At 47.9% G+C, this 24,598-nt stretch overlaps 1 protein-coding gene across 6 annotated transcripts in view; it reads right to left on the reverse strand.

Annotated features, from left to right (window-relative positions):
* SGK3 (serum/glucocorticoid regulated kinase family member 3) overlaps positions 1–24,598 on the reverse strand; it is a 117,516-nt gene that overhangs the window by 25,432 nt on the left and 67,486 nt on the right. The gene's annotated exons all lie outside the window — the stretch shown is intronic.

Consider the following 24,598-nt stretch of genomic DNA (forward strand, 5'->3'; position numbering starts at 1 on the left):
CCCCACCCTGTCTCCCTCCTTCCCTCCCACCCTGTCTCCCACCCTGTCTCCCTCCTTCCCTCCCACCCTGTCTCCCACCCTGTCTCCCTCCTTCCCCCCCACCCTGTCTCCCTCCTTCCCTCCCACCCTGTCTCCCTCCTTCCCTCCCACCCTGTCTCCCTCCTTCCCTCCCACCCTGTCTCCCTCCTTCCCTCCCACCCTGTCTCCCTCCCACCCTGTCTCCCACCCTGTCTCCCACCCTGTCTCCCACCCTCCCTGTCTCACCCTCCCTCCCTGCCTCACCCTCCCTGTCTCACCCTCCCTCCCTCCCTGTCTCACCCTCCCTCCCTGTCTCACCCTCCCTCCCTCCCTCCCTGTCTCACCCTCCCTCACACTCCCTGTCTCACCCTCCCTCACACTCCCTGTCTCACCCTCCCTCACACTCCCTGTCTCACCCTCCCTCACACTCCCTGTCTCATACTCCCTCACACTCCCTGTCTCACCCTCCCTCACCCTCCCTGTCTCACCCTCTCACCCTCCCTGTCTCACCCTCTCACCCTCCCTGTCTCACCCTCCCTGTCTCACCCTCTCACCCTCCCTGTCTCACCCTCCCTGTCTCACCCTCCCTGTCTCACCCTCCCTCCCTCCCACCCTGTCTCCCTCCCTCGCCCTGTCTCCCTCCCTCGCCCTGTCTCCCTCCCTCGCCCTCCCTTCCTGTCTCCCTCCCTCCCTCGCCCTCCCTACCTCGCCCTCCCTCCCTCCCTATCTCCCTCCCTCCCTCCCTGTCTCCCTCCATCCCTGTCTCCCTCCCTCGCCCTCCCTCCATCCCTGTCTCCCTCCCTCGCCCTCCCTCCGTCTCCCTCACCCTCTGTCTTATCTTAACTGCCGTATACCTACACCGAAGTAACCTACTCTGCTTTCTTCCAGATCTGACTCAAATTTCACACACACACACACACACACACACACACACACACACACACACACACACACACACACACACACACACACACACACTCTTTCTAATGGTAGTAAAGTATAAGTGTACTACAATAAATAAACTGTTATATATATATATATAAGAAAAAGGGGAAGAGATAGCGCACGCCCATAGCGTAAAATAGTACAATTTAATGAGGGGGAGGGGAAGGGGAGATAAGAATTGCACTTACAAAGGTACAATATAAACAAGCATATTGTGATATATAATCACCACCATCCGGTCAAAAGCTGCTGTGTCTTGGTCTTAGCAGTCCCAGGATGATGTCCCGATTAAAGTCCAGGGTATATGATCTCCACTCTGCCAGTTTTGGAGTCCTCTAAAGTAGCTCCGAGATGGGAAGCCTCTGCAGCAATCTCGCGGGTCAGTCAGTCCCAGCGCGCGGTGATGACGTCAATGTCCCTGCGTCTGACGTGATGACGCTCCCTGACGCATTTCGTCACTCAACGGGTGACTTTCTCAAAGGGAAGTCAGGAGAGGGGAAAGGTCCGGTATTTTATACCCAGTCCAGTGACCATAATCATTTAAAACACACCCCTCTCAGCTGAAAAGGTACTCGTTGTTAATGGATATCAATCACAAAACTTTACATCGTATGATGAGACTTAAAGGTGAAGTGGAGATCAACCATGAAATTAGGCAATGAGAATATGATGAGTAATATATAAAACAATTAAAAACCAATTCAAAACCAATTAAAAAACGCCACTTTAGTATGTAAGGAAGATAGCCTTACAACCAACATGCATTACTAAAACAATTACTTATGAACCATTTACAAAAGATATAAAAATGTCACATATCACTAAACCATCAGGTATATGAAGCTCTATGGATCCCAAGGGGGAATCACCCCCTTAAGGTATAAACATATATAATGGATACCTGCCAATACCTAACATCAGAGCCATAACCTGTCTAACACTACATATTAAACAATTTTAAAAATAAAAATATTTTAATAACAGTATAAAATACAGCAGGAGAGTCCTAATACCAATATTTATTTCTGTATAATCACCAATATTATCAATTTTAGGTCCTGTAATGAAACAGAAATCTAGGATAATGGAATATATAAGCCACGAACAAGGGAGGTGTCAGGGGAATGGACTACCCATAAGAAAAAACTAAATGTACTAAATATAGTGGGTATATATAAATATAAGTGTGTAAGTGTGAATAAGATCAATATAAATATAAATATTGATTTGCTAAACATATGTGTGTACTTTTACCTGTGAACTATGAATTACAATATACTACATGGATGTTAAAACAGTCTCAAGTGTTATGTATCTGAAGAAAATTATCAATAAATATACAAAAATTAATACATATGTATGACAATATATTATATCCAATCCATTAACCCAAATAGTGTTGAAGTGGTGTTAACAATAAAAATATAAATGAATAAGAATAAACCTAAGTCTAGTGGGAGCTAGAATACTTTTAATACTTCTAGCCTTTCTGTATGTGACAGTGGCTCTATCAGGCAAAGTATCCTAGATGGGGATCACACTTAAGGACCGACCAATGGTCATTCAAAATCTTATTTATAGCTTTAAATGATTTATTATAGGTGGTAATAAACCTTAATGTTGATGCCTCCATCCCTGAATGCACTACTGCAGACTGGTCTGTATCACTTGGAAACAAGTTCATATCTAAGGGATATGATCCGACCTTGATTTCTGATTCGTTCAACGAGGTGAGCTCATCCGACCGACGTACCCTATTGGATCAGTCAAAAAAGAAACAACAACAGAAAGGGACTCGCCTTGGTTATGATACACCAGTAGTGCATTCAGGGACGGAGGCATCAACATTTAGGTTTATTACCACCTATAATAAATCATTTAAAGCTATAAATAAGATTTTGAATGACCATTGGTCGGTCCTTAAGTGTGATCCCCATCTAGGACCTACTTTGCCTGATAGAGCCACTGTCACATACAGAAAGGCTAGAAGTATTAAAAGTATTCTAGCTCCCACTAGACTTAGGTCCTCTTCCACTTTAACTAGTGCCAAGCTTCAGAAGGGCCCACTGGGCAACCATCCCTGCGGACGTAGTCGATGCATTACTTGCAAGCATCTCCTGAGTCAGAACAATGTCTGCTCCACTATTAGAGGTACCACACATGTCATTAAGAGTTCCATCACCTGTCTAAGTACATATGTGGTGTACATGATCCAGTGTGGATGCAATTTAAAATATGTCGGACGCACCACCAGGACTCTTGGAACAAGGTTCTTAGAACACAGGAGAAATGCACTCAAAGGTCTCAATAACCACAGTTTATCTAGACACTTCAAAACATTTCATCAACAAGATCCCAAAACTATGAGAATAATGGGAATTGAGACCATCTCACCAAATACTCTTGGTGGTGACCGGTTCAAGACCTTATGCAGGCGGGAAACCTTTTGGATCCACCAATTGGGCACTCTTAGTCCGGGTGGACTTAATGAATGCCTAGATGTGAGCACTTTTGTATGATGCTTCCCTGGATGTTTTTTCCTGTCGGACTTCCTCTGCACTCTGCCATCCTTTGTCTGGATCCCTCCTGGGTCCATTAGATCCCCCCCATCTCCTCCATTTCCTTGTACTTTCCCCCCCCCTCCTCCTTTCCCCCCCCCCCCCTTTCCCCCCCCCCTTCACCCTCCTCCTAGCTCGGAGTTAGGATATCACTGTTCAACAATATATTTAATTTATTTTCATTTATATTTTTATTGTTAACACCACTTCAACACTATTTGGGTTAATGGGTTGGATATAATATATTGTCATACATATGTATTAATTTTTGTATATTTATTGATAATTTTCTTCAGATACATAACACTTGAGACTGTTTTAACATCCATGTAGTATATTGTAATTCATAGTTCACAGGTAAAAGTACACACATATGTTTAGCAAATCAATATTTATATTTATATTGATCTTATTCACATTTACACACTTATATTTATATATACCCACTATATTTAGTACATTTAGTTTTTTCTTATGGGTAGTCCATTCCCCTGACACCTCCCTTGTTCGTGGCTTATATATTCCATTATCCTAGATTTCTGTTTCATTACAGGACCTAAAATTGATAATATTGGTGATTATACAGAAATCAATATTGGTATTAGGACTCTCCTGCTGTATTTTATACTGTTATTAAAATATTTTTATTTTTAAAATTGTTTAATATGTAGTGTTAGACAGGTTATGGCTCTGATGTTAGGTATTGGCAGGTATCCATTATATATGTTTATACCTTAAGGGGGTGATTCCCCCTTGGGATCCATAGAGCTTCATATACCTGATGGTTTAGTGATATGTGACATTTCTATATCTTTTGTCAATGGTTCACAAGTAATTGTTTTAGTAATGCATGTTGGTTGTAAGGCTATCTTCCTTACATACTAAAGTGGCGTTTTTTAATTGGTTTTGAATTGGTTTTGAATTGTTTTATATATTACTCATCATATTCTCATTGCCTAATTTCATGGTTGATCTCCACTTCACCTTTAAGTCTCATCATACGATGTAAAGTTTTGTGATTGATATCCATTAACAACGAGTACCTTTTCAGCTGAGAGGGGTGTGTTTTAAATGATTATGGTCACTGGACTGGGTATAAAATACCGGACCTTTCCCCTCTCCTGACTTCCCTTTGAGAAAGTCACCCGTTGAGTGACGAAATGCGTCAGGGAGCGTCATCACGTCAGACGCAGGGACATTGACGTCATCACCGCGCGCTGGGACTGACTGACCCGCGCGATTGCTGCAGAGGCTTCCCATCTCGGAGCTACTTTAGAGGACTCCAAAACTGGCAGAGAGGAGATCATATACCCTGGACACTGTTCGGGACGTCATCCTGGGACTGCAAAGACCATGACACTGCAGTATCTGACCGGATGGTGGTGATTATATATCACAATATGCTTGTTTATATTGTACCTTTGTAAGTGCAATTCTTATCCCCCCTTCCCCTCCCCCTCATTAAATTGTACTATTTTACGCTATGGGCGTGCGCTCTCTCTTCCCCTTTTTCTTTTAGATTCCCTGTGGATGTGGTTTGTCCACTTAGAGAGCAGCTGGAGACCCTCTACACCAGAACTTACCATCTATTGGACTATTCTGAGGACTGGTTTTTACACTCTTTTTCCAATTTTCGGATACATATATTCGCAGTATTAATTGTTTATTATTTGTATGGTTTACAGGTTTTATTGCTATGTTCGGTTTTTTTCACATTTTATCTGTATTTACATTTTTATTTTTATTTTCATGTTAGTTATTTCATATAATTAGCACATACCCTTTATACAGTGTAGAACCGATCCAGCTAGTTCCATTGTATATTAGTTAAACCATTAGCAGAGGCGCAGCTTTGTTCTTTTTGCTTTTTATATATATATATATATATATATATATATATATATATATATATATATATATATATATATATATATATATATATAAAAAATGTGTCCCGGTTTTTCATTTTCAAAATCTGGTCACCCTATGCTCCTAGCATCAGGACCACCCTGGTTGCCAGTAAAATAGGAGTGTAAATCTCCCAGACAATAATACTTGCCCAGGAGAACAATATGGCACCAAGGCCAGCCTTGCTGGTGCAGCCAATAGAAAGGACATTGCAGGTTTCTATTGGTGGCTCTATGACCATACAGTATATGTCGTTTGTTTTGGGAGGTTTTCCAAGAAACTGGCAAAAATGCAAAGTCATTTCCTGGCTCCATTAATTTATTGAGGGCAAAATAAAGAAAATCCTACCTGTCAGGGTTGCATTTTAAATGAACAAAAAAGTGATTGCCAGTTTATAACAACCCACAATACACTTATATTATCAAAAGGTTTCACATCTCACCAATCACCAACGATCGCCTGTACTACAGTAAACTTCTCCATTCTCGCTCTGCTTTGTACATCCAGAACCATTGTTAGGAGGAGACCAAAGCAGGTACCAAATAATATACCAAATTGAATATGTCAAGACACTCTGCAGACAAAGCATTTTAGGTTCAAAATTCAGGAACATTTTTAAAAACGTTAGAGAAATGTAGACGCTTTAAACGAGAAGAAAAAAAAAAGGGGAAGAGTATAACAAAGATAGGTAATGTATTAAACAGCAGGAAACATGGACGCTTCATATTAAACCCTTAGTTCCTATGAACAGATAAGGGGATTTAAAAACAAGAACACACACACACACTCACACACACACACTACTCACTTGTGTAGGGAAAAAGCAGAGTCAGCCATAGGGCAAGTCTCACTGCACTGCTACTGTATGTCATTTCCCGTTGTCCTTGCAAGATCATATATGCAAAGTAAGGACAGTTCCATTTCAATTCACATAGTACTCGTTGGCTTCACTTTTCACAACAAAGAGAAACGTTCCTGCCCCGTCACTATCCTACTCTTAGCCGCGGCGCTGCTCCAAAGTGTTGAGCTATAACGTTGGTGCTCCAATTCAGCAAACAACTTTTGAGAAGTCTATCCGTGACCGCATCTAAACACGCTTAATGAATAGGAGTTTGATAGGACTCCTATTGCTTGCAGCACTCTGCTTTATGATCCTCAATCTCACTTCTCCCATGATTCCAGGGGAGTGGGCAAGGCTGGGGAGAAATAAATATTGTTTACGGAGTTTGTATAGGAAGCAGGGCCTTCTGAAAGATGTTTGTTTTGCTACTCGCTGTCTTTTCCTGAATCGACCACCTGGATCTAGATTTCCAGGTTCAAAAAGTCCTGCAGCTAATGCTGTATAGAGATTACTGAACTTTCCCGTAACAGTAGTTTTCGGAGAATGATAATTTATCTTTATATAGCTCTGACATTGTATGTAGCGATGTACGTGGTAAGCTCTGCCGTCACAATGAAACACTGTCCTTAAATAAAAAAAATCACAATCTCATTTCTGGATGCCTGATGCACAGGGAGATGAGTAACTTGCTCAAAATCACAAACAGCTGGAATGAGCTTGGTTCTTGCACAAAAACAGTATCTTTACTTCTAAACCACTTCTCTGTTGGTCTTAGCACAGGTTAGACTTAGGCCCCGTTTATTTTGGCGGCGTCAGTGTGTGCGAAACCAGCACTGCGGGCTGGAGGTGACAGGGAGGCATGGCGGAGGCGTGGCCGTGACGTCACGTGAGCGGTTCGCCCTTATTGGCTGAACCGCTCACATGACAAGGCCGTGATGCAGCCGTCTCGCGTGGCAAGAACTATTTGAAAAGTCTGTTCAAAATTTGCACGCTTGGACACGTCGGTCGCGCGCTCTATGTCCTCGCTTAATGTACAACATTCATTTGTTTTGGCATCGCGCGCAAACACGCCGCCACTATCAACGAGGCCCGAGGCTTCCCTGGTACTCAGAAAACAGGGTTATCCTAGATGAGAGATTCTCAATCCTGTACTCCGTGAACTCCAGCAAAGCAGTTGATTTGCAAAGAATAGGATTTGACTGCAAATTATTCCAAAAGCCTGGTCTGGTTGGTGGTCAGAAAGAACAGGTCAGACCTCTCCTGTTGATACATATCAAAGCATGCACTGCCTCTTTCCTCTACCTCCAGAGCTCATTATCTACTTCAGAAACGCAGCATCGCTCATGACTGCCTGGCACCGCTCTCCTTCACTCTCCATTATTATCCGCTGCCTGCACCCGACAATGAGACTTTCATTCCGTGCATTTATACATCCAGTATTGGAGTAAGAGACACTAAGACAGTGAAAAGAGTTTCTATGGCATGTCAGGGGAAGTTGACGTGCTTTGCAAATGACATCCGAAGCACTTGGAGAGAAGCCAAAAAAGTGGCAATTACCTGTGGCAGCCCAGAGGTTCACATACGGCAGTCCCACAGATGCACAGAAATAGAGAAGTAACTACAGTGCTAAGAAGTGTTAGCAGAGGTGGGTGGAGGGTCGTTGCTAAAGTGTAAATATGTTTTCAGGTTAAATCACTTCTTATCTTCCAGATTTTCCATCTAACAGAGTCAGCAGGGGAACGGGCAATGATTACTAAAGGAAACGGCATCTGCAAAACCAGGGCTGGCTCAGCGCTTCCCTGGTCATCTTGAGCCACTTAGTGAAGCCAGGCCTGAGGCTGGAGATGAGCGGCAGAGAGCTTGTGCCTGGGGGATAAGTGCACGCACAACATGAAAATCACGAGGAACACCATCACAAACAGGCTGTTTGCCCTTTATGTTTCCAAGGTCACTTGAACCAATTGGCAGATCAGCAGATCCATTTCAAACCAAAGTGTTCATAAGCAAACAGTGACCTGCATTTTGCAATGGGCCATTATGCCTGAAAAGAACAATTCACATTATTGAAGCAAAGTGGGAAGCGTAAGGCTAAGGCCCCGCTCCCAGAGTCAGCGCACCCGCACTGCTGACAGGCGGTGCGCTGAGATACACAGACCGCGATATGCGGTCTGTAGGGAGCGGGAGCTGGAGCGGGAGGTGGGCGGTTTGACAGGGAGGGGGGGCGTGGCTTGAGCGGAGGGACCCGCTACTCTCCCCCCCCCTCCCTCCACGGACTCGGGCTGGAGCTGGAGCTTCGGTAAGTAAAACACACACACACGCAGGCACTCATCCATACATACACACACACACACACACACACACACACAGGCAGGCACTCACGCACTCATACACACACACACACACACGCGCGCACACAAAGGCAGGCACTCACGCACTCATACACACACACACACACAGACAGAGGCAGGCACTCACGCACTCGGGCACACACATATACACACAGACAGGCACGCACACACACAGACACACACACAGAGAAAGGCACTCACCTGCTTTCACTCCACACTCCTCCCCGCTCCCCGAAGCCTCTCCTCCTCCCGCAGCCTCCCCTCCCCATTGGCTCACAGCCACACACGTCACGCGTCAAAGCTAGAAAACACCATTCTGTGGTGTCTCCAGCGGCTGACGCGCGACAGCGTGTAGTCAGCTGTGCCGCCAGTGGGGACCGGGACCGGCTCGCGAGGATTCCCCTGCTGGTGGGGAACTCGCGACCCGCCGCCCGCGCCAACGAGCGCAGCGGGACCGAGGCCTAATAGTGAAATCACTGCTGAAAGATTTGTAGTGATAACATTGTGCAAAACTATAAAGCACGTGGCGATTGGTCCATAGCTCTATTTCCTTTCAGACAACAAAGTGGGGTGATATTTCTAGAATGTAACTTTAAAATAGTTGTTGATTTCGTCTTGTAACCAATGATGAGGCAGAACCAAGACTTTTACAAGAAAACAATATGTTGATATTGTCTTTTAATCAGTGATCAGTACCTGTTGTACTGTTCTAATTCAGTGATCTGTTAATGTATGTATTACATACCTAGAAACAACTCTGAGATCCTGAAAATACCTGTTACTAAATGTGATTGATTAAAGCTTTGCTCGAGTCTGAGCCAATCAGAAACAAGCATTTCTTCATAGTACAAAAACTACAAACATGTTGAAACTGAATATAGCCTGTAACCTGTACTGAATATAGCCTGTAACCTGTACTGAATATAGCCTGTAACCTGTACTGAATATACCCTGTAACCTGTACTGAATATAGCCTGTTACCTGTACTGACTATAGCCTGTAACCTGTACTGAATATAGCCTGTAACCTGTACTGAATATAGCCTGTAACCTGTACTGAATATAGCCTGTAACCTGTACTGAATATAGCCTGTAACCTGTACTGACTATAGCCTGTAACCTGTACTGACTATAGCCTGTAACCTGTACTGAATATAGCCTGTAACCTGTACTGAATATAGCCTGTAACCTGTACTGAATATAGCCTGTAACCTGTACTGAATATACCCTGTAACCTGTACTGAATATAGCCTGTTACCTGTACTGACTATAGCCTGTAACCTGTACTGAATATAGCCTGTAACCTGTACTGAATATAGCCTGTAACCTGTACTGAATATAGCCTGTAACCTGTACTGAATATAGCCTGTAACCTGTACTGACTATAGCCTGTAATCTGTACTGACTATAGCCTGTAACCTGTACTGAATATAGCCTGTAACCTGTACTGAATATAGCCTGTAACCTGTACTGAATATAGCCTGTAACCTGTACTGAATATAGCCTGTAACCTGTACTGAATATAGCCTGTAACCTGTACTGAATATACCCTGTAACCTGTATAGCCCTGGTAGGTTTGGGCTATTATTCTGTCCTCCTTCTGTGCAATAATCCCTTGTAAGGGCAGGTTTACCAGGAGTTAAGATGGGTTCTTCCCACTCACTGCAGATCAGTGAGGCAGAGAAAGCAGTGCAGTCAGGCCTGTGTCCAATAAGGGACAGGGGCGGGCTCTTGTTGTATCTGTCTTAATGATCTGCATTTCCTGTATTGAGTTAGTTGCTCCTACCCTGAGAGGAGCTGAGTCTTACCTAACCGAGCTGTCAGGGACCTGGCAGACTTGAGGCCCTCCCCCTGGGAGAGGCTGGTAGACTGTTCCCACTACTCTGATAGGGGTAGTGGAAGAGCTAGGCCTGCTTCCAGGGCCCTGACTGGGAGTGAAAGGCCAGGGTCATTCTGAGAAGTACTGCTGTGTTACTGTGTTCCTGTACTGCTGTGTTACTGTGTTCCTGTACTGCTGTGTTACTGTGTTCCTGTACTGCTGTGTTACTGTGTTCCTGTACTGCTGTGTTACTGTGTTCCTGTACTGCTGTGTTACTGTGTTCCTGTACTGCTGTGTTACTGTGTTCCTGTACTGCTGTGTTACTGTGTTCCTGTACTGCTGTGTTACTGTGTTCCTGTACTGCTGTGTTACTGTGTTCCTGTACTGCTGTGTATGCTGTTCCAGTGAATGCTGCAGAGGAAATAAAGTGTTCCTGATTATAAAGAAGCGGTTGTGAGACTGGAATCTCTCATCCCTGAGTGGGACGTTCTATTCCAGGGATTCCACCCCATATCCTGGGGCCTGCAATAGATGGAGGCACTGTCACCGTGAGTACGTACTGGGTATGTCCCCAGAAGCCTGTCCTGACCTTCCCCATAATACCATCAAGCGGGAGACTCAGGAGTCCTGTAAGCCAGCAGGTGCGCCACACTATTATGCCTTGTAACCAGAGTAGCATTTCCCCTAGGAGACCCTATTTGCGATTGGGTGGGGGAATACCCGTTACAATTGGAGGCACTGCTGAGATTATCAGGACAGGCTTTCAGCGACGCAAAACAGAAAGATTGAAAGTATGCTTCCAGAACAAGTGCTGCTGAAAGGGGGAAGTCTAGGGGTAGTCAGGAGAACGACAAACCTCGCAAAGAACGCCCTAGACTGCCCTAAAGGGTGAATAGGTCTGGAGACAAGGCTATTGCTGTTCTAGTCAAACCTGAGGCGGGTAGTCAGGATGCCTAGGGGGTGGCCTGGTTAACGCAGTTAAGAGGGACCCCTGGATAGGATCCACGATACTGGCAGCCAAGAGGGGGAGACACGAGTACTGCACAGGGAAGAGCCCAGAATACTACTAGCCAGTAGCCAGACTATGAACCGCAGAGCACGTGTATGGACTGTCATCGTGTGCAGTATACAAAGAAAGAGTTTTGCCTAGCCTGGGGTATGCTGAGTTTACCACTTGCCAGTAGCTACATGTATTGCAGTATTCACAAGAGAGCGAGTTCCCTGCCAAGCAGTGAGGGTTGCACTACAGTGAAAATTGTGGGTTCACCTAAGATGGCGGCTGCTATATGCGATAGTGCACCGCGCGGTGCGAAGAAGCTAAAATGGCGGTTCCCGCCGAGTCTGGATGGCGCACGTGCTGCGTGCAAAAAGACTGAGCAGAGTAATTGCAGAGATTTGGCCGGGTCTGGCGCGAAAGCTAGAGCCCCGCCTATGTGCAGGAAGTGGCACGAAAGCAGGAGCCGCGGCCCCCTGCCCAGTAACTGGCTCAGCGAAGAGTCTACATCATGAGGTAACACCCAGTGACCCTCCTCTAATCTCCACCAGAGGGAGGGGTCACAGTGAAAGCCAGAGTCACGCCTTACTACCGAGTGCCCCTCCTCTAATCTCCACCAGGGGGAGGGGGCACAATGAGAGACAATCCCAGAGCTTTACCCAAACTGAAGGAGGAGCTGGATGCGAGCTGCCGCAACCTCAGACTGATGGAACATGGCGGGCCAGAGGAGTGAGTTACCCCTTTCTTTTGTGCCCGTGTATACATAAAGTAAGAGCAGGCGATATGGACTTTGCCTATTACTCGCTGCCAGAAGGTTTCCTGGATGTACTCACTGATGGGATCACCAGCTTGCGGTGTTTGGGCACTGACTGTGCATGCCTGGGAGAAGACCTTGTTTGGGGGGCTATTTTCTTTGTGAATGGGGCAAGCCATCTTGTGTCTAGCCCGCTAATGTCTACCATTGGGGTGTACCAAGCCCCGATGGCTGAGACAAGGCCCGAGCCAGTTCCAGAGACCGCAACCCAAATGCTACCAGGTGAGGTGATCGAACCTGACGAGGCCAGAGACGGTCCTCTGGTGTCAGCAAAGCCTGATGACCCAGCGGTTATGCTATGCAATGTGGGCCATGTCGATGCTACCCATGTGGAGGGCCCGTGCGCCCCAACAAACGTTCCAGGGGGTCCGTGCACCCCGGTTCCAGAGGCGGAACTCACGATGGTGGAACCCACGGAAGAGACAGTGACTGCCCAGGGAGGATGGGGATCGCTATCGCTGGTGGTGCAGAAGCGGGACCGCTTCGTGCCGATTGCCGCTAGTGACGGCGAGGGGCCCCAATGTTATTCCCCTGCGGAGATGTCCCTACCTGCCTCGTTGGCCGACGAGTGTGATAGCAGTTCAGCGGGGGTGATGCGCCTACCGGCGGACCCCTACAGCGGTGCTGCAAGAAGAGAGCCACTTATCTGTGATGTGGAGCAGGCTCCGATGGAGGAGGCCTTAGAAGAGGCCCCGACCAAGGCTGCGTTGGAGGAGTCCGGAGACGAGGCCCATCCTAGTGCCTACTTCCGCATGAAGGACATCGTTGACCTCCCGGTACCCCGTCCTGCGGATGGCGTACTTCCTGTGCGGGACCTGACACAAGATGAGGCGACCTCGCGAGAGGATGACGTCACTTACAAGGCGACCTCCGGAGCGGGCTGGGACTGTGCTGCGATCGCTCCGGTGAGTAGCGCCCTCTCCAGGTGAGAAATGGACCACTACATTTACAGGGTGGTAGACCGAGGGAAACGCTGGCCTGTCGTGGCTGCGTCCAAGCAGCCAACGTCCCCTGCGGTAGGCCGTGGCCTAGCTGAAGCCAAGGATTTTGCCCCGGACACTGTTGCTTCCTATGCCCCAGTCTCTGGCCCCATTACCCCTGCCATTGCCCCTGTCCCTGTTCCATCTGGTTCGGATTTCAGATACAGTCACCACGGGTCACTGGGTGAACATGGGGTCCCCAAGCCATTCACTGATTACAAGGACTGGGTGGGTTTGGTTCAGGACTCTGGGGATTTGGGTAATGATGTTGTTCATATTGTGCCTGTTGCTCGGGTAAAACCCTATGTGCCTACAGTGTCTGACAAGAGTTGTCAGAAATTACCAAAAGTCATTACTTCATTTGCACCACTCAGTAGAGGGAGAAATTGAGTTTGAAATGGGTTCCACTGATGAGGTCAAGGGATATAGTTCTGATGATGAGGATAGATCAGACGAGGAAAATTGGTATAATGAAGAAAGGGTGCCTTACATCTCCAGGAGATGCCTTGAGAAAGTGTATGGACATGATCCTCTCCGACCATTAGCACCCATGTCTAAATTATGGGATGATTGTAGGTGTCCAGTATGCAACCCAGAGTGTTATGGTACCCAGTGGACCATGCTGTGCGCAGGCCACCCAATAAGGGTATAGCTAGTACAAGTAAATATATATCCTGAGGGTAGGGTAGTAAAGGAACCTGACCCCAGGCATTACTGTTAGTAGCGGATTCTCCACGTTGGGAGTAATCCTAGTTATTTTGTGTCACCACCAGAGGAGGGTGTATAACCTGCAAATGTAATAACACTGTATTATGGTGAATAATATGTCATGTTATTTTGTTTTGTATAGGTTGTTCACCTGCAGGATGGACCCACAAATTTAGGTCCAAGTGGGGACCATTGGATTCCACCAGAGGGAGAGTATAGCCCTGGTAGGTTTGGGCTATTATTCTGTCCTCCTTCTGTGCAATAATCCCTGGTAAGGGCAGGTTTACCAGGAGTTAAGATGGGCTCTTCCCACTCACTGCAGATCAGTGAGGCAGAGAAAGCAGTGCAGTCAGGCCTGTGTCCAATAAGGGACAGGGGCGGGCTCTTGTTGTATCTGTCTTAATGATCTGCATTTCCTGTATTGAGTTAGTTGCTCCTACCCTGAGAGGAGCTGAGTCTTACCTAACCGAGCTGTCAGGGACCTGGCAGACTTGAGGCCCTCCCCCTGGGAGAGGCTCGTAGACTGTTCCCACTACTCTGATAGGGGGTAGTGGAAGAGCTAGGCCTGCTTCCAGGGCCCTGACTGGGAGTGAAAGGCCAGGGTCATTCTGAGAAGTACTGCTGTGTTACTGTGTTCCTGTACTGCTGTGTATGCTGTTCCAGTGAATGCTGCAGAGGAAATAAAGTGTTCCTGATTATAAAGAAGCGGTTGTGAGACTGGAATCTCTCATCCCTGAGTGGGACGTTCTATTCCAGGGATTCCACCCCATATCCTGGGGCCTGCAATAGATGGAGGCACTGTCACCGTGAGTACGTACTGGGTATGTCCCCAGAAGCCTGTCCTGACCTTCCCCATAATACCATCAAGCGGGAGACTCAGGAGTCCTGTAAGCCAGCAGGTGCGCCACACTATTATGCCTTGTAACCAGAGTAGCATTTCCCCTAGGAGACCCTATTTGCGATTGGGTGGGGGAATACCCGTTACACCTGTACTGACTATAGCCTGTAACCTGTACTGAATATAGCCTGTAACCTGTACTGAATATACCCTGTAACCTGTACTGAATATAGCCTGTAACCTGTACTGAATATAGCCTGTAACCTGTACTGAATATACCCTGTAACCTGTACTGAATATAGCCTGTAACCTGTACTGAATATAGCCTGTAACCTGTACTGAATATAGCCTGTAATCTGTACTGATTATAGCCTGTAACCTGTACTGACTATAGCCTGTAATCTGTACTGAATATAGCCTGTAACCTGTACTGAATATAGCCAGTAACCTGTACTGACTATAGCCTGTAACCTGTACTGACTATAGCATGTAAACTGTACTGAATATAGCCTGTAACCTGTACTGAATATAGCCTGTAACCTGTACTGACTATAGCCTGTAACCTGTACTGAATATAGCCTGTAACCTGTGTAGCCCTGTGTAATTTTGGGGTTACATGCCTCTCTCCTCCTGTGCAGTAAACCCTGTTAAGAGGGCAGGTTTGCCAGGAGTTATCATGAGGTTTGCCCTCAACCCCCTGTGAGGTGTAATATGTAGCAAAGAAAGTGACAGCATGCTCTGTGTCCACTTACAGTGACATAGGGGTTGTGCCTCCTGGAGCTAGGAGTGCAAGTGTCAGTTCTGTGAGACGGGAGTTCAAGATCAAGTCTGTCAAGTAGTTGCAGAGTGACAAGCTGACCCCGCACTGTGCCAGGGCTCTGGCACAGATGGTGGCCCTCCTTTAGGGGAGAGGTGGCAGAGATATCCCTGTCTCTATTACAGAGTCAGGAAGGAACTTCCTTGAGGTGGGCAACCTTGAACATGTGCGGCTAAGTACCGGCCGCTATGATGGGCAGTCTGCCATGGAGGGTGTTAATAAAGATTGCCATGATTCAAAGAACCTTCTCGTCTGAGCCTGGAGTCATTCAGGGAGAAGCTGCACCCAGGGGTTCTCTTCCAGAGACTCCTCCCTGCTGTCATGGGGACCTGGAAGAGAGGGAGGCGCTGTACCAACTGTGAGTACGAACTCAGCACTACCTCACGAGCCAGTCCTGGTGAAATCCCCAATACCATCAGCGGGGGACTCAGGAGTCCTGTGAGCCAGCAGGTGCACCACACGACATGACATGTAACTGGGGGCAGATTCTGCACATAGGGGCCCATATGAGTTGGGTAGGGGTCTGACCGTTACACCTGTACTGAATATAGTCTGTAACCTGTACTGAATATAGCCTGTAACCTGTACTGAATATAGCCTGTAATCTGTACTGAATATAGCCTGTAACCTGTACTGAATATAGCCTGTAACATGGACTGACTATAGCCTGTAACCTGTACTGAATATAGCCTGTAACCTGTACTGAATATACCCTGTAACCTGTACTGAATATACCCTGTAACCTGTACTGAATATAGCCTGTAACCTGTACTGACTATAGCCTGTAACCTGTACTGAATATACCCTGTAACCTGTACTGAATATAGCCTGTAACATGTACTGACTATAGCCTGTAACCTGTACTGAATATAGCCTGTAACCTGTACTGAATATAGCCTGTAACCTGTACTGACTATAGCCTGTAACCTGTACTGAATATAGCCTGTAACCTGTACTGAATATAGCCTGTAACCTGTACTGAATATAGCCTGTAACCTGTACTGAATATAGCCTGTAACCTGTACTGAATATAGCCTGTAACCTGTACTGAATATAGCCTGTAACCTGTACTGAATATACCCTGTAACCTGTATAGCCCTGGTAGGTTTGGGCTATTATTCTGTCCTCCTTCTGTGCAATAATCCCTGGTAAGGGCAGGTTTACCAGGAGTTAAGATGGGTTCTTCCCACTCACTGCAGATCAGTGAGGCAGAGAAAGCAGTGCAGTCAGGCCTGTGTCCAATAAGGGACAGGGGCGGGCTCTTGTTGTATCTGTCTTAATGATCTGCATTTCCTGTATTGAGTTAGTTGCTCCTACCCTGAGAGGAGCTGAGTCTTACCTAACCGAGCTGTCAGGGACCTGGCAGACTTGAGGCCCTCCCCCTGGGAGAGGCTGGTAGACTGTTCCCACTACTCTGATAGGGGTAGTGGAAGAGCTAGGCCTGCTTCCAGGGCCCTGACTGGGAGTGAAAGGCCAGGGTCATTCTGAGAAGTACTGCTGTGTTACTGTGTTCCTGTACTGCTGTGTTACTGTGTTCCTGTACTGCTGTGTTACTGTGTTCCTGTACTGCTGTGTTACTGTGTTCCTGTACTGCTGTGTTACTGTGTTCCTGTACTGCTGTGTTACTGTGTTCCTGTACTGCTGTGTTACTGTGTTCCTGTACTGCTGTGTTACTGTGTTCCTGTACTGCTGTGTTACTGTGTTCCTGTACTGCTGTGTTACTGTGTTCCTGTACTGCTGTGTTACTGTGTTCCTGTACTGCTGTGTTACTGTGTTCCTGTACTGCTGTGTATGCTGTTCCAGTGAATGCTGCAGAGGAAATAAAGTGTTCCTGATTATAAAGAAGCGGTTGTGAGACTGGAATCTCTCATCCCTGAGTGGGACGTTCTATTCCAGGGATTCCACCCCATATCCTGGGGCCTGCAATAGATGGAGGCACTGTCACCGTGAGTACGTACTGGGTATGTCCCCAGAAGCCTGTCCTGACCTTCCCCATAATACCATCAAGCGGGAGACTCAGGAGTCCTGTAAGCCAGCAGGTGCGCCACACTATTATGCCTTGTAACCAGAGTAGCATTTCCCCTAGGAGACCCTATTTGCGATTGGGTGGGGGAATACCCGTTACAATTGGAGGCACTGCTGAGATTATCAGGACAGGCTTTCAGCGACGCAAAACAGAAAGATTGAAAGTATGCTTCCAGAACAAGTGCTGCTGAAAGGGGGAAGTCTAGGGGTAGTCAGGAGAACGACAAACCTCGCAAAGAACGCCCTAGACTGCCCTAAAGGGTGAATAGGTCTGGAGACAAGGCTATTGCTGTTCTAGTCAAACCTGAGGCGGGTAGTCAGGATGCCTAGGGGGTGGCCTGGTTAACGCAGTTAAGAGGGACCCCTGGATAGGATCCACGATACTGGCAGCCAAGAGGGGGAGACACGAGTACTGCACAGGGAAGAGCCCAGAATACTACTAGCCAGTAGCCAGACTATGAACCGCAGAGCACGTGTATGGACTGTCATCGTGTGCAGTATACAAAGAAAGAGTTTTGCCTAGCCTGGGGTATGCTGAGTTTACCACTTGCCAGTAGCTACATGTATTGCAGTATTCACAAGAGAGCGAGTTCCCTGCCAAGCAGTGAGGGTTGCACTACAGTGAAAATTGTGGGTTCACCTAAGATGGCGGCTGCTATATGCGATAGTGCACCGCGCGGTGCGAAGAAGCTAAAATGGCGGTTCCCGCCGAGTCTGGATGGCGCACGTGCTGCGTGCAAAAAGACTGTGAGCAGAGTAATTGCAGAGATTTGGCCGGGTCTGGCGCGAAAGCTAGAGCCCCGCCTATGTGCAGGAAGTGGCACGAAAGCAGGAGCCGCGGCCCCCTGCCCAGTAACTGGCTCAGCGAAGAGTCTACATCATGAGGTAACACCCAGTGACCCTCCTCTAATCTCCACCAGAGGGAGGGGTCACAGTGAAAGCCAGAGTCACGCCTTACTACCGAGTGCCCCTCCTCTAATCTCCACCAGAGGGAGGGGGCACAATGAGAGACAATCCCAGAGCTTTACCCAAACTGAAGGAGGAGCTGGATGCGAGCTGCCGCAACCTCAGACTGATGGAACATGGCGGGCCAGAGGAGTGAGTTACCCCTTTCTTTTGTGCCCGTGTATACATAAAGTAAGAGCAGGCGATATGGACTTTGCCTATTACTCGCTGCCAGAAGGTTTCCTGGATGTACTCACTGATGGGATCACCAGCTTGCGGTGTTTGGGCACTGACTGTGCATGCCTGGGAGAAGACCTTGTTTGGGGGGCTATTTTCTTTGTGAATGGGGCAAGCCATCTTGTGTCTAGCCCGCTAATGTCTACCATTGGGGTGTACCGAGCCCCGATGGCTGAGACAAGGCCCGAGCCAGTTCCAGAGACCGCAACCCAAATGCTACCAGGTGAGGTGATCGAACCTGACGAGGCCAGAGACGGTCCTCTGGTGTCAGCAAAGCCTGATGACCCAGCGGTTATGCTATGCAATGTGGGCCATGTCGATGCTACCCATGTGGAGGGCCCGTGCGCCCCAACAAACGTTCCAGGGGGTCCGTGCACCCCGGTTCCAGAGGCGGAACTCACGATGGTGGAACCCACGGAAGAGACAGTGACTGCCCAGGGAGGATGGGGATCGCTATCGCTGGTGGTGCAGAAGCGGGACCGCTTCGTGCCGATTGCCGCTAGTGACGGCGAGGGGCCCCAATGTTATTCCCCTGCGGAGATGTCCCTACCTGCCTCGTTGGCCGACGAGTGTGATAGCAGTTCAGCGGGGGTGATGCGCCTACCGGCGGACCCCTACAGCGGTGCTGCAAGAAGAGAGCCACTTATCTGTGATGTGGAGCAGGCTCCGATGGAGGAGGCCTTAGAAGAGGCCCCGACCAAGGCTGCGTTGGAGGAGTCCGGAGACGAGGCCCATCCTAGTGCCTACTTCCGCATGAAGGACATCGTTGACCTCCCGGTACCCCGTCCTGCGGATGGCGTACTTCCTGTGCGGGACCTGACACAAGATGAGGCGACCTCGCGAGAGGATGACGTCACTTACAAGGCGACCTCCGGAGCGGGCTGGGACTGTGCTGCGATCGCTCCGGTGAGTAGCGCCCTCTCCAGGTGAGAAATGGACCACTACATTTACAGGATGGTAGACCGAGGGAAACGCTGGCCTGTCGTGGCTGCGTCCAAGCAGCCAACGTCCCCTGCGGTAGGCCGTGGCCTAGCTGAAGCCAAGGATTTTGCCCCGGACACTGTTGCTTCCTATGCCCCAGTCTCTGGCCCCATTACCCCTGCCATTGCCCCTGTCCCTGTTCCATCTGGTTCGGATTTCAGATACAGTCACCACGGGTCACTGGGTGAACATGGGGTCCCCAAGCCATTCACTGATTACAAGGACTGGGTGGGTTTGGTTCAGGACTCTGGGGATTTGGGTAATGATGTTGTTCATATTGTGCCTGTTGCTCGGGTAAAACCCTATGTGCCTACAGTGTCTGACAAGAGTTGTCAGAAATTACCAAAAGTCATTACTTCATTTGCACCACTCAGTAGAGGGAGAAATTGAGTTTGAAATGGGTTCCACTGATGAGGTCAAGGGATATAGTTCTGATGATGAGGATAGATCAGACGAGGAAAATTGGTATAATGAAGAAAGGGTGCCTTACATCTCCAGGAGATGCCTTGAGAAAGTGTATGGACATGATCCTCTCCGACCATTAGCACCCATGTCTAAATTATGGGATGATTGTAGGTGTCCAGTATGCAACCCAGAGTGTTATGGTACTTCTGATCTAAACCCAGTGGACCATGCTGTGCGCAGGCCACCCAATAAGGGTATAGCTAGTACAAGTAAATATATATCCTGAGGGTAGGGTAGTAAAGGAACCTGACCCCAGGCATTACTGTTAGTAGCGGATTCTCCACGTTGGGAGTAATCCTAGTTATTTTGTGTCACCACCAGAGGAGGGTGTATAACCTGCAAATGTAATAACACTGTATTATGGTGAATAATATGTCATGTTATTTTGTTTTGTATAGGTTGTTCACCTGCAGGATGGACCCACAAATTTAGGTCCAAGTGGGGACCATTGGATTCCACCAGAGGGAGAGTATAGCCCTGGTAGGTTTGGGCTATTATTCTGTCCTCCTTCTGTGCAATAATCCCTGGTAAGGGCAGGTTTACCAGGAGTTAAGATGGGCTCTTCCCACTCACTGCAGATCAGTGAGGCAGAGAAAGCAGTGCAGTCAGGCCTGTGTCCAATAAGGGACAGGGGCGGGCTCTTGTTGTATCTGTCTTAATGATCTGCATTTCCTGTATTGAGTTAGTTGCTCCTACCCTGAGAGGAGCTGAGTCTTACCTAACCGAGCTGTCAGGGACCTGGCAGACTTGAGGCCCTCCCCCTGGGAGAGGCTCGTAGACTGTTCCCACTACTCTGATAGGGGGTAGTGGAAGAGCTAGGCCTGCTTCCAGGGCCCTGACTGGGAGTGAAAGGCCAGGGTCATTCTGAGAAGTACTGCTGTGTTACTGTGTTCCTGTACTGCTGTGTATGCTGTTCCAGTGAATGCTGCAGAGGAAATAAAGTGTTCCTGATTATAAAGAAGCGGTTGTGAGACTGGAATCTCTCATCCCTGAGTGGGACGTTCTATTCCAGGGATTCCACCCCATATCCTGGGGCCTGCAATAGATGGAGGCACTGTCACCGTGAGTACGTACTGGGTATGTCCCCAGAAGCCTGTCCTGACCTTCCCCATAATACCATCAAGCGGGAGACTCAGGAGTCCTGTAAGCCAGCAGGTGCGCCACACTATTATGCCTTGTAACCAGAGTAGCATTTCCCCTAGGAGACCCTATTTGCGATTGGGTGGGGGAATACCCGTTACACCTGTACTGACTATAGCCTGTAACCTGTACTGAATATAGCCTGTAACCTGTACTGAATATACCCTGTAACCTGTACTGAATATAGCCTGTAACCTGTACTGAATATAGCCTGTAACCTGTACTGAATATACCCTGTAACCTGTACTGAATATAGCCTGTAACCTGTACTGAATATAGCCTGTAATCTGTACTGATTATAGCCTGTAACCTGTACTGACTATAGCATGTAAACTGTACTGACAATAGCCTGTAGCCTGTACTGAATATAGCCTGTAACCTGTACTGACTATAGCCTGTAACCTGTACTGAATATAGCCTGTAACCTGTGTAGCCCTGTGTAATTTTGGGGTTACATGCCTCTCTCCTCCTGTGCAGTAAACCCTGTTAAGAGGGCAGGTTTGCCAGGAGTTATCATGAGGTTTGCCCTCAACCCCCTGTGAGGTGTAATATGTAGCAAAGAAAGTGACAGCATGCTCTGTGTCCACTTACAGTGACATAGGGGTTGTGCCTCCTGGAGCTAGGAGTGCAAGTGTCAGTTCTGTGAGACGGGAGTTCAAGATCAAGTCTGTCAAGTAGTTGCAGAGTGACAAGCTGACCCCGCACTGTGCCAGGGCTCTGGCACAGATGGTGGCCCTCCTTTAGGGGAGAGGTGGCAGAGATATCCCTGTCTCTATTACAGAGTCAGGAAGGAACTTCCTTGAGGTGGGCAACCTTGAACATGTGCGGCTAAGTACCGGCCGCTATGATGGGCAGTCTGCCATGGAGGGTGTTAATAAAGATTGCCATGATTCAAAGAACCTTCTCGTCTGAGCCTGGAGTCATTCAGGGAGAAGCTGCACCCAGGGGTTCTCTTCCAGAGACTCCTCCCTGCTGTCATGGGGACCTGGAAGAGAGGGAGGCGCTGTACCAACTGTGAGTACGAACTCAGCACTACCTCACGAGCCAGTCCTGGTGAAGTCCCCAATACCATCAGCAGGGGACTCAGGAGTCCTGTGAGCCAGCAGGTGCACCACACGACATGACATGTAACTGGGGGCAGATTCTGCACATAGGGGCCCATATGAGTTGGGTAGGGGTCTGACCGTTACACCTGTACTGAATATAGTCTGTAACCTGTACTGAATATAGTCTGTAACCTGTACTGAATATAGTCTGTAACCTGTACTGAATATAGTCTGTAACCTGTGTAACGGATTTTCTGGACCTTCCTGACCCACCCAATCTCACATTGGCCCCTGTGGTCTAACCAGTCCCCATTACATGCTCGTGTCTGGTGGTGCACCTGTTGGCAACAGGACTCCTGAGTCTCCCGCATGATGGTGTTTGGGGAATGTCAACCCAGACAGGCAGCTGAGGTAGTGTGCGTGAGTCCTACCTACATACAGTGCAGCGCCTCCACCTCATCAGGATCTCTGCGTCTGCAAGGAGATGGTTCTGATGAGGAACTCCTCTGTGGTGCCTTCCTCTGTGGAGTAACTTCACACTCACACATGGGGGTTCTTGTGAACAAGGGCATCTTTATTGACGGTATAGGCAGACTGCCCCTCGCAGCAAACAGCTTAGCCGCTCATCTTCTTCAGTGCTCTCCTTTCAAACGATCTGCCCTCCCAATGGAGTTGGATCACCTCTCCCTCCGAGAGATCACCACCTGTGCCAGGTCCCTGGACACAGTGTAGGCCCAGCCAGCCTTACTGCTGCATGTCTGACTACTTGCTGTAGAACCCTTTTCTGGAACTCTTAATTAACACACTTGATCTTGAACATAGACTTGCACCCACTAACTTTGGGCATTGCTGTGTCTTATATACCAAGGGAATAGCTCCACCTCTTGTGTCACTAACAATGGACACAAGGTCTGTTACCACTCCCCTCATGTACATATGACACCTCACCAGGGTGTGAGGGCAAACCTCCATGATTGATGCTGGCAATCCTGTATACTTACCAGGTTTACTGCCAGCATGAGAGAGAACTGTATACCATTTTTAAACATGGCTACACCTGTACTGCATATAGCCTGTAACCTGTACTGCATATAGCCTGTAACCTGTACTGCATATAGCCTGTAACCTGTACTGCATATAGCCTGTAACCTGTACTGCATATAGCCTGTAACCTGTACTGCATATAGCCTGTAACCTGTACTGAATATAGCCTGTAACCTGTACTGCATATAGCCTGTAACCTGTACTGAATATAGCCTGTAACCTGTACTGAATATAGCCTGTAACCTGTACTGAATATAGCCTGTAACCTGTACTGAATATACCCTGTAACCTGTACTGAATATAGCCTGTAACCTGTACTGACTATAGCCTGTAACCTGTACTGAATATAGCCTGTAACCTGTGTAGCCCTGTGTAATTTTGGGGTTACATGCCTCTCTCCTCCTGTGCAGTAAACCCTGTTAAGAGGGCAGGTTTGCCAGGAGTTATCATGAGATTTGCCCTCAACCCCCTGTGAGGTGTAATATGTAGCAAAGAAAGTGACAGCATGCTCTGTGTCCACTTACAGTGACATAGGGGTTGTGCCTCCTGGAGCTAGGAGTGCAAGTGTCAGTTCTGTGAGACGGGAGTTCAAGATCAAGTCTGTCAAGTAGTTGCAGAGTGACAAGCTGACCCCACACTGTGCCAGGGCTCTGGCACAGATGGTGGCCCTCCTTTAGGGGAGAGGTGGCAGAGATATCCCTGTCTCTATTACAGAGTCAGGAAGGAACTTCCTTGAGGTGGGCAACCTTGAACATGTGCGGCTAAGTACCGGCCGCTATGATGGGCAGTCTGCCATGGAGGGTGTTAATAAAGATTGCCATGATTCAAAGAACCTGTACTGCATATAGCCTGTAACCTGTACTGCATATAGCCTGTAACCTGTACTGAATATAGCCTGTAACCTGTACTGCATATAGCCTGTAACCTGTACTGCATATAGCCTGTAACCTGTACTGAATATAGCCTGTAACCTGTACTGCATATAGCCTGTAACCTGTACTGCATATAGCCTGTAACCTGTACTGCATATAGCCTGTAACCTGTACTGCATATAGCCTGTAACCTGTACTGCATATAGCCTGTAACCTGTACTGCATATATCCTGTAACCTGTACTGCATATATCCTG

Source organism: Ascaphus truei, chromosome 2 (assembly GCF_040206685.1).
Source record: "Ascaphus truei isolate aAscTru1 chromosome 2, aAscTru1.hap1, whole genome shotgun sequence".
In the NCBI taxonomy this organism is placed as follows: domain Eukaryota; kingdom Metazoa; phylum Chordata; class Amphibia; order Anura; family Ascaphidae; genus Ascaphus; species Ascaphus truei.